This window comes from Triturus cristatus, chromosome 7 (assembly GCF_964204655.1).
Source record: "Triturus cristatus chromosome 7, aTriCri1.1, whole genome shotgun sequence".
NCBI lineage: Eukaryota > Metazoa > Chordata > Amphibia > Caudata > Salamandridae > Triturus > Triturus cristatus.
This window is the reverse complement of record NC_140590.1, coordinates 477,213,294-477,229,400: the sequence shown is the minus strand read 5'-3', so window position 1 is coordinate 477,229,400 and position 16,107 is coordinate 477,213,294.

The following is a 16,107-nucleotide window of genomic DNA, read 5'->3' as shown; positions in this document are numbered from 1 at the left end:
TTAAGTGGTGTAGAGTGGAGTCGCATAGCATGGAGTAAAGTGTGGAGTGACATAGCCTGGAGTGTCGTAGAATGGAGTAAAGTGGCGTGGAGTGTAGTAGAGTGGGGTGCATAAAGTGTTGCAGAGTGGAAAGTTGTTGAGTAGCATAGAGTGTCATAGAGTGGAGTATCATAGAGTGGAGTGTCATAGAGTGTCATAGAGTGGAGTGTCGTAGAGCGGAAGGTCATAGAGTGGAGTATTGTGGAGTAATGTGCCGTGGAGCAGAGTGGAGTGGCATAGTGTGTCATAAAGTGGCATACAGTGTCTTGAAGTGGAGTGTGGTAAAGTGGCATAGAGTGAAGTGGCATAGAGGGGGAGTTTTTATAGAGTGGAGTGTCATAGAGTAGCTTTGAGTGGAGTGGGGTCAGTGCTGAATTTGAGCTGGTGGTTTCCAGTGCTCAGCACCAGCCCTTAATTGTCAACACTGGCACTTATGTGTTTGGAAAAAAAAAGGAAAAAGAACACTGGCACTTATGACAGTCTGACACATGGTGGCACTGTCTGTCTATTTTAGAAATGAGCACAACAGCAGTTGTTTATTTTTTCATCTACACTCTGTTTCCTGTCGATCCTACTGTTGAGGAACCGCCAGGTATGATCATCTCTTAGTGCAGTCTAATGAGACTCTTAAAGCTTTCCCCAACCTTATAGAGTGCCTCCTCACCGATCTCATAAAGGCTGTCAAATCAGGTTCTCTGCATGACCCTGCCCCATTATATATCCTGCGACAAGGGTTGGAAAGGATCGCCCCTACTTTAGTGGAGCTACTGAACCTCTCCCTTTATTAAGGGCAAGTTCCCCCACAATGGAAGCATGCGGTGGATAAGCCCCTCTTTAAAAAACCTGGACTCGATCCCTTCTGTCCTAGCAACTTCGGGCCGGATCCCCCCGAATCGAGGAAGACCATCACCCATGCACTCATAACATGCAGACTGGACTATGGAAATGCCCTCTACGTCCGGATCAACAAGTTTCTGCTCTGCAAACTCCAGACCATACAGAACACCGCAGTTAGACTTGTCCTCGGCATTCCTCAACACAAACACTTCACCCAACATCTGCGTACCCTCCACTGGCTCACCGTTGAGAAGAGAGTAACCGTCAAGATACTCACCTACGCCTACAAATCCCTCAACAACACCGTACCCCAATATCTCAACAATAGAATCTCCTTCAACGTACCCAAGAAGAACCTCCGATCTGCCGACCTCACCCTCGCCGTACCCCGCTCATCTACAGAGCAAGAATGGGTGGAAGAATCTTCTCCTACATCGCAGTCAAGACCTGGAACGAGCTCCCGATCAATATCAGACGCGCCCCCACCCTGCACACCTTCAGGAAGACCCCTTATGACCTGGCTCTTCGACTGACCGGAGCTGCTCCCCCCCAGCACCTTGAGACCCTCACGGGTGAGTAGCCCGCTTTAAAAATCCCAGATTGATTGAATCTCGTTGCCACCAGGCCCCTCAAAACTCCTGGAAAAACATGTCAACAAGCATCTGTCCACCTACCTAGAGTCCAACTAAATCATCCATCCAACTCAAATGGGGTTTAGACCTCAGCACAGCATGGAAATAGCTTTGCTGGCCGTATTTGAGGAACTTAAATCCCTATTGGACAAAGGAGACTCAGCTGCCATCATTCTATTAGATCTTAGCGTGGCCTTCGACACAGTAGACCATGCATTACTCATCCACAGGATATCCAGAGTAGGTGTTGTCAACCATTCTTTGAAATGGCTTTCCTCTTTTTTTGAGGTCAGAACCTTTCAGGTGCTATATCAATCCTGGTACTCTCACACTCTTCTCCTGTACTGTGGGATGCCTCAGGGATCTTCCCTTAGTCCCACCCTTTTCAATCTTTATATGTCTCCCCTGGCTGAAATTGCCTGTTCATGTGGGTTGTCATTGATTTCTTATGCCGATGACACCCAGCTGCTGATTTCTATCACCCCTGATCCCAACTCTACTCACCTCAGTCTTTTCCTGTGCCTTCAGGGAGGGGCCAGTTGGATGGCCAATTGTAAGTTGAAGGTGGATGAAGACAAGACTGAGGTTATGCTATTGGGTAACAACTTTAATAAAAAGGTTTCTTTCTCCTATATCTGACTGGTTAGACCAGTTGCCGAAAACAGTTATAAAGAGCCTCGGAATGAGGCTGGACCCCAGTCTCACGATGGAGCACCAAGTTAAAATACCTGCAGCAAACTGCCTTGACGTTTTGAGACTGTTGAGAAAGGTCCTAAACCTCCTTCCTTTTTTGGCCAGGAGACTAATTGTTCAGGCTCTCATCATCTCCTGTCTTGATAGGGGCAATGTGTTTTTTATCTGGGCTCCACCCATTATGAGACAAAAAGGCTCCAGACGATCCAGAATGCTGTTGTTCGGCTTCTGATGACTCTTCCCTGACATCAATCCGCAAAAGCGGCCCTGAGAGACTTCCATTGGCTCCCAGTGGAGCAGCGGGTCCAATTTAAAGTGCTATGCATTTTACATAGGTCCCTTCACAAGAAAGGCCCTGCTCGCTTGAGATCAGTAGCCACTCCTTTTATCCCCAGAAGGTCCTTGAGATGTTCCTCAGCTCATTTTCTGCAGTTACCCAAATGTAGGAGAACTCATTGGGGTTGCCACTCCTTTTCCAACCCTGCTCCCAGGCTGTGAAATTGATCTTCACCAGTTATCATGTGAGCTTTCTTTCAGCAGATCGCTTAAAACCTGGCTTTTTGGCAACTAGCTGTCTGATGATCACGTTTATATGATGACTGTTCCAGCGCAGAAAGGCCTTCTGGTAGCCATGTGCTTTACAAGACCTTCAGAATGGAATTCCATATATATGAAGAAAGGACTAATACCTGTCACCCAAGCCATGCTTATAGTATTGGGCACCTGGAATACATCTAAACTGGCACGCTTGTCAGAATGTGATTTTTAGTAGCTGTGTAGGTACTGCCATTGGCAGGGCTGGCATGGGCATGGGTAGTGGAAGCTGCAGTGATCTCCTGACGAGGGCCTTGGCACTTATTGTTTTACAAATTAAGCAGGGAGTGGCTTAGAGTGGAGTGGTGTAGAGTGGCATAGAGTGGAAAGGTGTAGAGTGGAGTGGCACTGAGTGGTGTAGAGTAGAGTGTCATACAGTGGTGTAGAGTGCAGTGTCATAGAGTGGAGTGTCATGGAGAGGCATAGAGTGGAGTGGCATAGAGTGGTGTAGAGTGTCGTAGAGTAGAGTGACCTAGAGTGTCACAGAATGGAGTGGCCTAGAATGTGGCAAGGAATAGAGCAGAGTAGAGTAGAGTGGAGTAGGAAAGAGTAGAATGTCATAGAGCGGAGTGGGATAGAGTGGAGTGTCGTAGAATGGAGCATCATAGAGTGGAGTGGCATAGAGTGCAGTAGAGTATTGTAGAGTGAAGTGGTGTAGAGTGTCATAGAGTGTTGTAGAATGCAGTGTCGCAGAGTATCATAGAGTGGAGTACAGTAGTGTGGCATAGAGTGGAGTGGTGTAGAGTGGAGTGGCATAGAGTGGAGTAGAGTGGCGTAGAGTGGAGAAGAGCAGCGTACAGTGGAGTAGAGTGGTATAGAGCAGAATGGCGTAGAGTGGAGTGCAGTGGTGTAGAGTGTCATGGAGTGGAGTGACATAGAGTGGCATACAGTGTGGTAGAGTATCATAGAGTGGCGTATGCATGGTGTGATAGTGCATTGCCATTACAGACAATACATTTTCAATTGAAATGACCATTACACTTACACAGACATACAGTTTCACTGATAAAACTATACAACTCACAAATGATAATGTGTGGAAATGACATCACCTAGTGTATCATCAGAAAGATGATGGTTTGCCTGACTCATAATAGACTGGACGGAATGAGGATTTGGCAAACAAGGATTCTGATCGAGAACACTGACAGCCAAACTATAAATCAGGTATTGAATTTTGAATTTGAGCAGTAATCTGTTCCAAGATGACCCCTCATTGTCCTCTGCTCGAAGACACTCCTCGAGGATGGTGCCTGAGCCCACCTTAAAGTGGCCATCTGTACACCCAGGCTCTGTTACTGTGCAGTGTTGCCCGTTCTTTGCTTTCCATGTTAAAAGGGTGACTTCTGGAATGTCGGCATGGCATACAGGCATGTGTAGCATTGTTTCAGTAGCACTCCCTGCTGGTGTTTTTTTATACTAGTTCACTTCTTGCCCATCTCTTGTACCATAAGTGGTGTCCAGAGTTTGACTGATAGAATCCAGATCTTCATGGCTCTAAAGACCTTATCATCACACGAAAAGGAGTCAACTGTTAGTTATGAAAAAGGGATGTTTACAGGAAATGAAAGCTACCAAGCCAATATAATCAACCAATTTCTCAGTTTCTAAGAACACCATACATTCACTCTACATTTCTTTAGTTTATTTCCTGCTGTTATCATATTGTTACACCTTTTTAAACTCCTACTAATTTGGCCCCAATCACTGAAGCTGAAAGACATTCCCATCAGCTGTCACCTTGTCTGTGAAGAGCTTCTGTAACATTCTACTGAGCCCAGAAAATGTTATCCCTAAACTTCTTGATCAAGAAGAATCACACCTCTTCGGAAATATGCTCACCTCCTTTATTGTGTTTACACGCCTGTAATATTTAAATATATCCCTCTGAAAAACGAAAACTGATGGATGGAATGCTTGAAATAATTTCAACCACTGGTAATTGCTCTGGGTTCAATTCAGAGAGCCCCTAAGTACATTGGGTTTGCCAACATGTGGGTCCATAGCTTGAAGTGCCTAGGACGTAAGTTGCACCTCACTCCTGAGGACCGCCATGGCCAAAACAAGTCTGAGGTTGCTTGTGTAAAAGGAAGCAGAACTAAGGCTAATTTGCATACGTTTCATTTCTGTATTGGCACACTGTGCAAAAAAACTGATGGATTGGATGTAGCCCAGCGGAATTGCCAGTGTTTAATTCACTTTTTCTTTTTTTTCATTTAATGTCATAACATCTGCCACCTTCAGACTAGAAAGATGTAAATCAATACTCTCTTTATCCATGAAATTAGGCCCATGCAAAATGTTTGGTATGCCTGGGAAAATTGCAAATATCACACTAGTGAAATTTGCAAAATTGCGCAACATTTTTCCAGGTGAAAGATTGTGCACATTTTTTTATTGAAAGGGGACTACTCCGGGTGATTGTGGATGATTATTATTATAATAGAATCTTGCATCCAGGTTTCACACAAAATGCTGTCGAATTGAGTTTTGTTCATTTTTGCTTAATTTCACAACATTTTCACATACTTTTGCAACATTTATCTAAACGTACTTTACAGACCTTGCACCATCTTGTTAAGGAACTGTGAGTGGTGTGTAATGGCATGTGTATGCAGCAGAGTAAACAAAACCCAACTAGAGTGGCCTATTGCGCTAAATCAGCTCTGGACATAAGCATAGCCAATGATTCCACTGGCGACACGAGAGATTACATGTGCGGGCTGTTCAATGATCCCCTGCACAGCTATGCACTGTGGATAACACAAACACATTACAACTGTTTTGTTAACTAATGCCACGATTAGTAGCACAGCGTTTGACAGACCTTGCTCCATTCTGCTTACAGAAGGAAATGACATCAGTGTTTTGTCTAGAGTCCCTTCCTTTGATTCTCTTCACTTTATCCAGTTTGCCGCACATTGGCTGTGTTATGAAGTCCTAATGCATCTGGTCTTTAGATCCATGACGGAAAAAAATGAGGCATTCTGGCGTGCCCTGTCTGCAAGGCTGGTGTAACCAATATTGTGCGTAATTACACTTTTTACCGCTAGGGCATTTTGATGTCACGTTTACTCAGCACACATTGACATTATTCTATGAGGAAAATTGGGGTAAAATCGGTCACTCAAAAACCCTTCCATTTTACGTTTGCATGGTAGCTACAATAATATTTTGGAATAATTTTATGAGCTCCTCTGAGCTCAGTTTCAATATTGTTGTGGGTAATGAAAATTTGCCTAGCCTTCGTGCTGGTAAGTTTCAATCCTATTAAGGACTCGGAGGCGAGGATTATGCCTTCTTCCTTCGCTTTTATTTTTACAGCAGCAACACAACAAAACATCAACAACTACATTTCCCATGAACACTTGGGAAACAAAAGTCTCAATAGGAGTCCTTCCTCTCGGTCCGCACCCGACCAGCCACCATAGTCCATCTACGCTGTTTCCTCTTCCTCTTTCTTCGCGCGAAGCACATCCTGTCGGATTTCATGCGTCCTGTTTGGTACCATCATTTCCTGCAAAAGAGGCAGTGTCAGAGGCGGAACCGAAAACCAACTTATCATATGAAACACCGATTGTGCAACATCATAAACAACGCAAGACTAAACTGAGAAATAACCCCCCTAAATGGATTACTTACAGTCATAGGGGGTGGGTCCACTTCTCCGAAGTCATTGGGAGGGATAATCCTCGCCTCCGAGTCCTTAATAGAATTGAAACTTACCAGCACGAAGGCTAGGCAAATTTTCATTCTATGGCAGGACCGGAGGCTTCGGATTATGCTAGTTCAAAGCTTGTCGACAACTAACCTCGCTACCTCCAGCACCGGCTTGAAATAGAACCTCTTAAAGGTGGAATCCGAGGACCAATCGGCCGCGCGCATCAGATCCTCCAATCGCGCTTCTAGGGCAAAAGCTTTAGAGGCCAACGCTGAATGAGCACCAAACTGTTTGGTATCAATACCCGCCTCCTGCATTACCCAATGCACCCATCTGGCGATGGTCGGGGATGAGACTGCCTTGTACAGTTTGCGTAACGTAATGGGCAGTTGTCTTTCACCCGAAGGAAGAGAATCATTAGTTATCTCTTCATAGGCACGGAGGCACTGCACTACACACAGTTTAGGGGATTCTGGAAAAGCTGGGTACGAAATAACCCTTGTGTTAGACTTAGTTCTTCGACTTACAGTGAAAGATACCCCTTCCGGTGAAAAGACTCTGGCCGAAATATCCAAGGCTCTTACATCAGAGACACGCCTGCAGGATACCAGACACAACAACATTGCCAACTTGGATGTCACCTCCTTACGCAAGAGAAACCTATTCAGCTGCCAAGACAGAAAAAGGTTCAAAACCCTATTTACGTCCCAGAAGACGGAGTATCGGGGTTCTGGGGGAAGCGAAAGGCGAATCCCCCGGAGGAGGCAACACACCAAGGGATGTTCGCCGACAGGGGATCCCTGTACCACCATGTGACAGGCAGAAATCGCGGACCAGAAGGTGTTAATCAACCGATAGGCCAAACCATCCTCTGCTAAACTCGTCCAAAAATTAAGGACATGGACTACATCCGCCCCCACGGGATCAACACCCCGTCGCACACACCAATGACGCCATCGGTGCCATGCTGATCTATACCTCCTGGTCGTGCTATCTGCCCACGCCTTGGAGAACAAGTCCTCAGCCTTTCCCGAAAGGCCTGGGAGCATCCAGCGATGCCGGAGATCCTCCAGGCCATCAGTCGTAGCGTCCCTTCTTGGACTAGTCGATGGGGAACAAGGTCCAGATTGAGTAGAATGTGAGGAAAGTGGGGGAGTGGGATTGGAAAATCCCAAGAAAGTTTTAGTAGAACCGGAAACCACACTTGAGACCTCCACCATGGCGTGATCAAGACCACCTCCGTCTGCTGGCGTTGCAGCAGCGCTGACACTCGCGTGATCATGGAAAACGGGGCTAATGCATAACCCTGTTCCCCCTGCCAGTCCTGGAGGAAAGCATCCGTTGCCTCCGCCAGAGGATCCGGGCGCCAGCTGAAAAATCTCGGTAACTGATGATCTAGTCTTGACGCAAACGGATCCACCGAGAAGGGGCCCTATCTCTCCGACAGGAGGGAAAATACTTGAGGATCCAGCTTCCAGACACTGGCATCCAACAGGTGACGGGAGTGCCAATCGGCCACCTCGTTCTCCCGCCTCGGCAAATATTCCGCCGTCACCGAAATCCGGTTGTCAGGTAAAAGTGCCAAAAATCTTTGGCTAAATCCGCCAGCATCTTGGACCTGGTGCCCCCCAAGTGGTTGATATAGCGGACCGCAGAAACATTGTCCATCCTGAGGATGATACACGACTGCACCCTGTCCTTGGTCCAGCACCGAACTGCAAAGGAACCGGCTAGCAACTCCAAGCAGTTGATGTGCAGCGACTGCTCGTGAGTGGACCAAGCTCCACCTCTGGAAAACTCTCCGCACCTGGCCCCCCACCCGGAGCGACTGGCGTCTGACTCGATAACGATATCTGGGGCTGAACTGAATATCGCACGCCCATTCCAGGCCTCCATATGCGTGAGCCACCATAGCATCTCGACCCTCACTTCATCCGACAGGGGAATCAGCTGCGAATATGTGAGGCCCCGTCTGAGGTGAGGTGCCTTCAGACGCTGCATGGCCCGATAGTGCAGGGGCCAGGGGAAAATGGCCTGAATCGACGAAGCGAGAAGACCGACCAACCGCGCCAACTGGCGGAGAGGGAGATCTGTTGCTTTGCTAAAGTCTGACGTATTTTGTGCCTGACACGGAGTCGATATTGAAACCTAAAAAGGTTGCGCATTGGACGGGCACCAGAAGGGATTTTTTCTCGTTGATAACGAACTCCAAACCCTGAAGGAGGTTGACAGCGGTCTGCAACTGGGTAGACAGCCGCTTGGGGCACTGGTCCAGAAACAACATGTCTTCCAAGTAGACGATCATCCGCAATCCCCGCGCCCGCAAGATCTCCACCACCGGCCGAAGGACCTTCGTGAAGCACCACGGAGCGGAGGATAGACCGAAAGGGAGTGTGGCGAACTCTTACACCTGACCTACCCACCTGAACTGCAGGAAACGCCGATGAGGGGGAAAAATAGGCACTGTCAGGTAGGCATCCTTCAAGTCAAGTCTGACCATCCAATCCAGCGGACGCAAAAAGTCCCGGAGTAGGTGGACGCCCTCCATTTTGAAGTGGCGGTATACTCGTTGAAGTCCTTTAAATTGATAACTGGACGTCGGCCTCCGTCGACCTTGTCCACTAAAAAGAGATTGCTTAGAAAACTACCTGGATGCTCTTGTGAGTGACAAATCGCCCCTTTTTGGAGGAGGGCAAACACCTCGTCGCGCACTAACTCTGCATCGCGCTGCGAGAAGGTAATGGGGCGGGGGCGATATAGCTGACATGGACGGCCATGAAACTCCAACTGGAAGCCCTGGACCGTCTGCAGCACCCAAGCATCGCTTGTGAGGGACACCCAAGCCGGGAAGAATCGCACTAAGCGCCCCCCACCTGCAGGCTCGCCGATGGCAGCACACTCACCTCTTCCAGCACCTTGTTGCTGGCCTCTGTGGCTTCCACGACCACAGAACTTCTGCCCTCATGTCGGATAGAAATTATTGAAGCAGGCATTGTCCTGGAACTGCCCGCGACCGGAGCCTTGCCCTCGATCGGAGCTGTTGAAGCGGCCGAACGAGAGGCCCCTACCCCGCCCAGCCCTCTCAAAAACCAGAGGGGTAAAAACTTTCCGAATGTTAGATTGCGCCCTGTCAAGGGACGTGAAAGTAGCAACAAACTTCCCCAACTCCTTGACGTAGGGGTCCCCAAACAAACCCCATTGGGCCACAGCACCGGCCTCCGAGGAGGCGAGGTCACCCAACTTGGGGTCTATCTTAATAAGAAGTGACCTCCGTCGCTCTGTGGAGAGCATGCAATTCGTGTTCCCAACGAACACGATTGCCCGCTGCGCCCAATTGGAGAGAACCTCCGGGGAGATTAGGGCCCCTGACAACTTGGCTTCCTCAGCCATGTCTAAGATCTTGGTGACAGGACCTACTGCATCCAGCAGTTTGTCTTGGCAGGTGTGCCAAGAACGGTCGATACCCATCTTAGGGTTCCTAATAAACTTTGCTAAGAAGGTCGCCATCTTCTGGTCGATATCCGGGGTCAGCGCCACCTTCCCTTCTAAGCTGGGGCGAGGGCACTCCGCCCGAAGGCGGCTGCGAGCGTCCTTGTCCATGGGCTTACGCAGACGGCTCGCCACGTAGTGGGCCACCATATCCCCCGGAACCCAGTCCGAAGACCTTGGATGGACAACACCGTCCGGGTCCAACATGTCCGAAGACCCCGCCGGGGCAGGGACGGTGCCTGAAGCTGGGAGCCAAGACCTAGAGGAACACGCCTCCTCATCAGTATCAGGGGAGTCCCCATCGTCAAAGGGCTCAGGCGAGGTGGTTCGCGGGGTTGGTGGAATACCTTCCGTAGGGGGCAACTGGGTCGGTTGAGGGGCCTCCTGTGTCATAAAGGCGCTCTTCAAGCGTGCAAAGGCCTCCGTATCAACCCCTTCGGTGCAGGGTTTTTTACTGGGTGGGGAGGAGGGTGTTGGCATAGGGGTAGGAGCAGGAGTAGGGATAAGAGACGCTAGCTTCGCATAAGCCTCATCCATGCGCGCCGACAGAGGCTGTTCAAGGGGTCCCATGGCCTGATCTACAGCCCTATAGATAGAATCATCTACTGCCTGATAAAAGTCATCATCCCACGGGAGGTAACTTAGGGGGTCCTCCTCCTGGTACTGGTCGTGATCTCCCTGCATTCTGAGTTAAATTAGGATCCCCGGGATCACAGATGCTTAGGCAGCGTGCACATTAGCACACATGTAAAGGCCTGAAGGCACTACAATTTGGAGCTGGGAGGGAGCCCAGGCGAATGTGGGTGGCCAAAGGCGCACAATAAACGGGCAGAGCCCTGGGGACACACCAGCCCTTAACTGTCACAGGGCAAACCACCCGGGACCGTGTACCACAGCACCACAGCACTTGGTGCAATTACGACCCCGCAGGGTGTCAGTCACGATGCTCAGTTCAGACCCCAGAGGGCGTTCAGGGCTAAGAATGTGAAAAAACGGACCCTAAACGGTGTCACACTGGGTAGCAAGGGGCAGAGAACTCCCTGAGGGCAGCGCTGGACGGAAAACTCTGTGATCCGAGTTTTGAAACTCGCGCTGCCCACAGGGAGGAACGTCCGCCCCCTAGCGGCGGGAGGACCACACCGCACCAGTCATTGGGCAAAAAATCATGTGAGGTACGCTCTAAGCGTCCTGCGATTAACAGGGAATCTGCCAGGAGAAATACAGTGCAAGCGCTAGCATACAACAGAAGAAACAATCATAAAAAACCCCAAACTCAGGAGAAATAAGGAAAAACGACTTAACTTTCTGCTGAGCTTTGAAGAAAGAGGAAGAGGAAACAGCGTAGATGGACTATGGTGGCCGGTCGGGGTGCGGACAGAGAGGAAGGACTCCTATTGAGACTTTTGTTTCCCAAGTGTTCATGGGAAATGTAGTTGTTGATGTTTTGTTGTGTTGCTGCTGTAAAAATAAAAGCGAAGGAAGAAGGCATAATCCGAAGCCTCAGGCCCTGCCATAGAATTAAAAAAAAAGTGGGAATGAATATTGATCCTTCAGTTTTGTAACCCTTTATTTGGGGTATTTTGCACTTAGGCCTCTATAACTTCTTGTCCACATAAGCTTTCCACACCAAATGTATTTCTGTTTATTTCCAACATCCTTGGTATTCTAAAGGTACCCAGAGTTTGTGGATTCTCCTGGAGGCGACCAAGACAATATATAGCAAAATATTTAGTTTTTTGGGGGAAAAGGAAAAACGTGCTCTGAATAAAAATTTCAGTTATTTTCAGAAAAATGGCCTCAACAGACGTTTTGATGCTTTAAAGTCACCATCATCCCAGCTTTCAAGAACATGCAGAGTTGACTCAAAAAAACCTACCTTTTTTACCACAGTTTTGACATTTTTCGAAGAGGTAGCCCACTTTTCCTTTTTCTTGTGCTTTCAATCTGCTTCCAGTTTGTGGTGCAAACCAGCATGTATCCCATGAGTGATCCAGGAAAGCTGTATATTTCTGAAAACTAGACAAAAGTCCAATTTCAGCAAGGGGTCATATGCGTACATCCAACAAGATTTTCTCGGAAAAATAAACATGTTGAAAGAAAGAAATATTAAAAACGAGTGGAAAAAAACTGTCATTTGTGACAATGCTTTCACCTGTAACTTTTTCTCACGAAGATCGATTTACAAAAGCAATGTACCATTATGTTCACTAGACAATTTTGGTTGTGAAGATATAAATGGTTTGTAGATTCGCCAGGAACTCAAGGCACACAGAGCCAACATCTGAGCTGCATTGTACAATGTGACAGATTCACATGGTGAAATATGTAGAGTGAAAAATAGGTATCAAGGTAACCTATGTATTTCTGAAATAGGCACAAGATACGGAGTTTAGGAGCAGTGGTTATTTGTACATCTCTTAATTTGTAGGCACCCGTACTACCATATGATTTAGAGGGTATTTTTCAAAACGTCTTCTTTCTTACACACTGGCTTACATTTGGAAGGCACAAATGCAGCAAAATCCAATTGCTAATCATAAATATCTTACCATTCAATGCTCCCACATGTCTTCTGATAATAATGGTACCTCACTTGTGTGGGTAATCCTAAATGTCCACGAAAATAAATGGCCTAAAATGCAACATGGATACATCACATTTCTCCACTCAAAACTGACCTGCTGTTTTGCTAAGTGGGTACTGTGGATTTTGGCCCTAGCCAAGCCGACACCTGGGGAAACCTAACAAACCTGTACATCATTTAAAACTAGACACCTAGGAAAATCCAGAATTGGATGACGTATGGGGCTCTCACTCGGTTATTTTAACCAGAATCCCTTGTAAACCTCAAAACTTTGAATAAAAAACACATCTTCTTCAAATTTCTGTGATGGAAAGTTATGAAATCTGTGGGTAGCCACGAACTTCCTTCCACCCAGGATTCCCCTAAGTCTTCTGATAAAAATGATACTTCACGTTTGTGGGTAGGACTAGTGCCCGCAACAAAATAGGCCCCAAAATACATTGTGGAGACATCAACATGTCCTGTCACAAAAATGATCTGGCAAAGGGGTAGTGACTTTTTATTAGCTGATTAGCTGGAAATCGACGGACACCCAGTGAAACCGAACAAACCCAGACATTTCTGAAAACTAGACACCTATGAGTGTCCAAGGTGGTATGTCTAGCATGGATCGCACAAAGTTTTCTTACCCACATTGCCCTGCTATACTTAAACTGTGCCTAAAATTGGATATTTTCCTTGCATTTCTGTGACTTAAACTTCCGGAATCAGCAGGACTCCACAAAACTGTTACTGCCCAGTGTTTTCCCACTTGTCCTAATAAAAATGCTACCTCACTTGTGTGGTGGCTGGGCCTAGGGCATGCAACAGGTAATCATCAAACCAAGGTCAATGGGAGTCTTGTGGAAATACTCTCATTGACCCTTGTTTGATTTGTGCCTGTGGTTGAACTACTAGCTCATTGCCAGGGGACTCCCCCCATTCAAGTATAGTTCCTGGTGCTCTAGTGAGCTTTCTGACCCCTGCCAGGGTCAATTTGGAGGAAGACAGGGGGGTAGAAAGACTGTTGGGAGTTATACAGGTAGGTGTGGGCTAGGCTTTCTGCTCCCCACATGGGGCAGATTGGAAGTTAGAACCTCCAATCTGCTCCCCGGAGTGGGTGCAGAAAGAATTTTCAGCCCTGGTGAGGAGGTGAGAGCACCAGCCCATTAAATGGGGGGGCTGCATTCCCTCCAAATATAGGCTCTGGTGGTCTGCTGGGGGTTATATTGGTGGTGGGTGGGCTGCCCCCACCCATTGTTGGCAAAAATAAATAATCCCTGGGGTCTAGTGGGCTTTCTGCCCCCCCTTCCAGGGGGAGATTGGAGGTAATTGCCTCCAATCCACTCTCGGGGGAGGGGGGGCAGAAAGACTTTAAGCATAGCACATTAGCATTTGTGTGCATCCCTTTGCGATATAAGTATCTGATGCCCACTGATTGAGGTGTAAGACACTAGTACGCATTAATTCAGTGTTGGCATATTGGGTATGCGCCTTTATTTATTAACTTTTGGTAGTGATGTGAAGGGACTGAAATTTTACAATCAATGCAATCAATACCCTCGCCTCCATCATTTTTGCAGGATCCAGGAGAACCGAGTATGGTTTAGGAGGACTTGAAAGAAGCATTTAAGACTTACTTGGACGCTATAGGAGGGGATGTATATGTTGTAAAGAGGAAATTAGTGATTCTCAAACACAGTCTGGGCATAGAAGGGAGGAAGGTATTATAAACCCTACCCATGTCAGGAAAAATGATGGTAGTGGGGATATGGGATCTGACACCGATGAGGAGGATGCATATGAAAGTGCGGTCACAGCTTTAGAGGCAAATTTTGAAAAGAAAGTTAGTATTGTCATTAAAAGGCATAAATTATTTTGCCGGGGGCAAAAGCAAAGCGAAGCTATAGACAAAGATGTGGCTGTTTTGGATCTCAAAGACAAGATAATTAGCAATTAATCAATAGAGTGCAAAGTATGAAGACAGCTTAATGATAGGTAGTGAGGTATATCCTGCGCAAGCATATAGTGGTTAAAACAATAAGAGAACAGAAATATCACAGTATTGCATCAAAGGGACCAAAACAGCCACCACCCAACGCTGTTAACTACAATTGATTGTAATTGTAAATATTCAAAAAAATAATAGTTCCCTGAGCAATCTTTACATATATGAAACTTCAATTATAGTTCATAGAGGATTTCTCTGAATCACGAGTTTCTGTGTTTACAGATGGAAATCTCGTCCGATCTTCATCTTCTTTTATAATCTTTAAGTTACAGCTTTGACATTGTCCTTAGGAGACTTGTTTAAGCAAAAAAGGCCTTATTATCCGGACGAAAAGTAGTCCAAGTCCATTCATAAAGAAGATTTTCTTCAAATCACTTATTTTGAACAGAAAAGTTTTATTCATTCGATCTTAGAGAAAACAGCCAACACGTGTTTCGTCTATGGTTAATATTCCAAAAGACTTCCTCAGGGCAAAGTTCCAAATTGTGATTTACTTTAACTGGAAATAGTGAAGAGGGTTGGCCACATATATAACTGCCAGCCTAACAGAATTCTTCCTTAGCAAAGTGCTCCGTTACCTCCAAATACGAGGCAGAGGGTAGAGGCGTATCTTGCCACACTCTATTGGCGTCTTGCCATCTGTAAACACAGAAACTCGTGATTCAGAGAAAACCTCTATGAACTATAATTGAAGTTTCATATATGTAAAGATTGCTCAGGGAACTATTATTTTTTTGCAAAGTATGAAGATTCAAGAGAGATTACTTGGTATAAAGGATCCCACTTTAGACAAAACAATTGATGTGGCCAAGCACATGGAAAACACCTTCCGTTATGTAAAAGAGTTGGGTAGTGCTGGAGCCAGGAATAGGGAATCTGAATCTGTGAACAAGGTAAATTCTGTTAAGAAGGCTTGAAGGAAAGTGGAAGACAATGACAAGGGAAAAATAAAAAGAGTTGAAGAAGTGGAAAAGAAAAGAGTATGTATCAGATGTGGAAGTACCAGACACACTGCTGGTTCAAGTAATTGCCCGGCTTCCAAGAGCAAATGTTACAAATGCAGGAAAGTGAGCCATTTTTCAAGATTGTGCAGGATGTCCAATGTAGGAAGATTTAAGAAAGTTGTGAATTAGGCGATAGTCATGAAATTGTTGGTGTAGAAGGGGAGATGACTGAGAGGTGTACGGAAGATATAGAAATCCTAGTGTTGAGTGTACACAATCCTTAGAAAAGGAAAATGTTTAACGTCCACCTAAGAGTACATTGAATTAAATGTAAACAAATGTGAATGTATGGAAAGACTCGTGTTCACCATTTACCTTGATTGACAAGCAGATTTGTGAAGATCTTAAACCGGGTGAACCAGAAGGCTACTGTGGGAGCAAATTACCAGTTGTGGGGTGTTTCATGGCTGAGCTAAAATTTAAAGGGAGAAGTGCTAAGGGAAAAATTGATGTAGTTGAGATAGCAAGGTCTTTGTTGTGCTAGAAAGAGCAACGTGCATTGGGAATTGTACTGAACGCAAACAATCCCAAACAAGTGTGATTAACAGAATCTCACGAAGTGGCTGAATGGGCCACCAGATTTC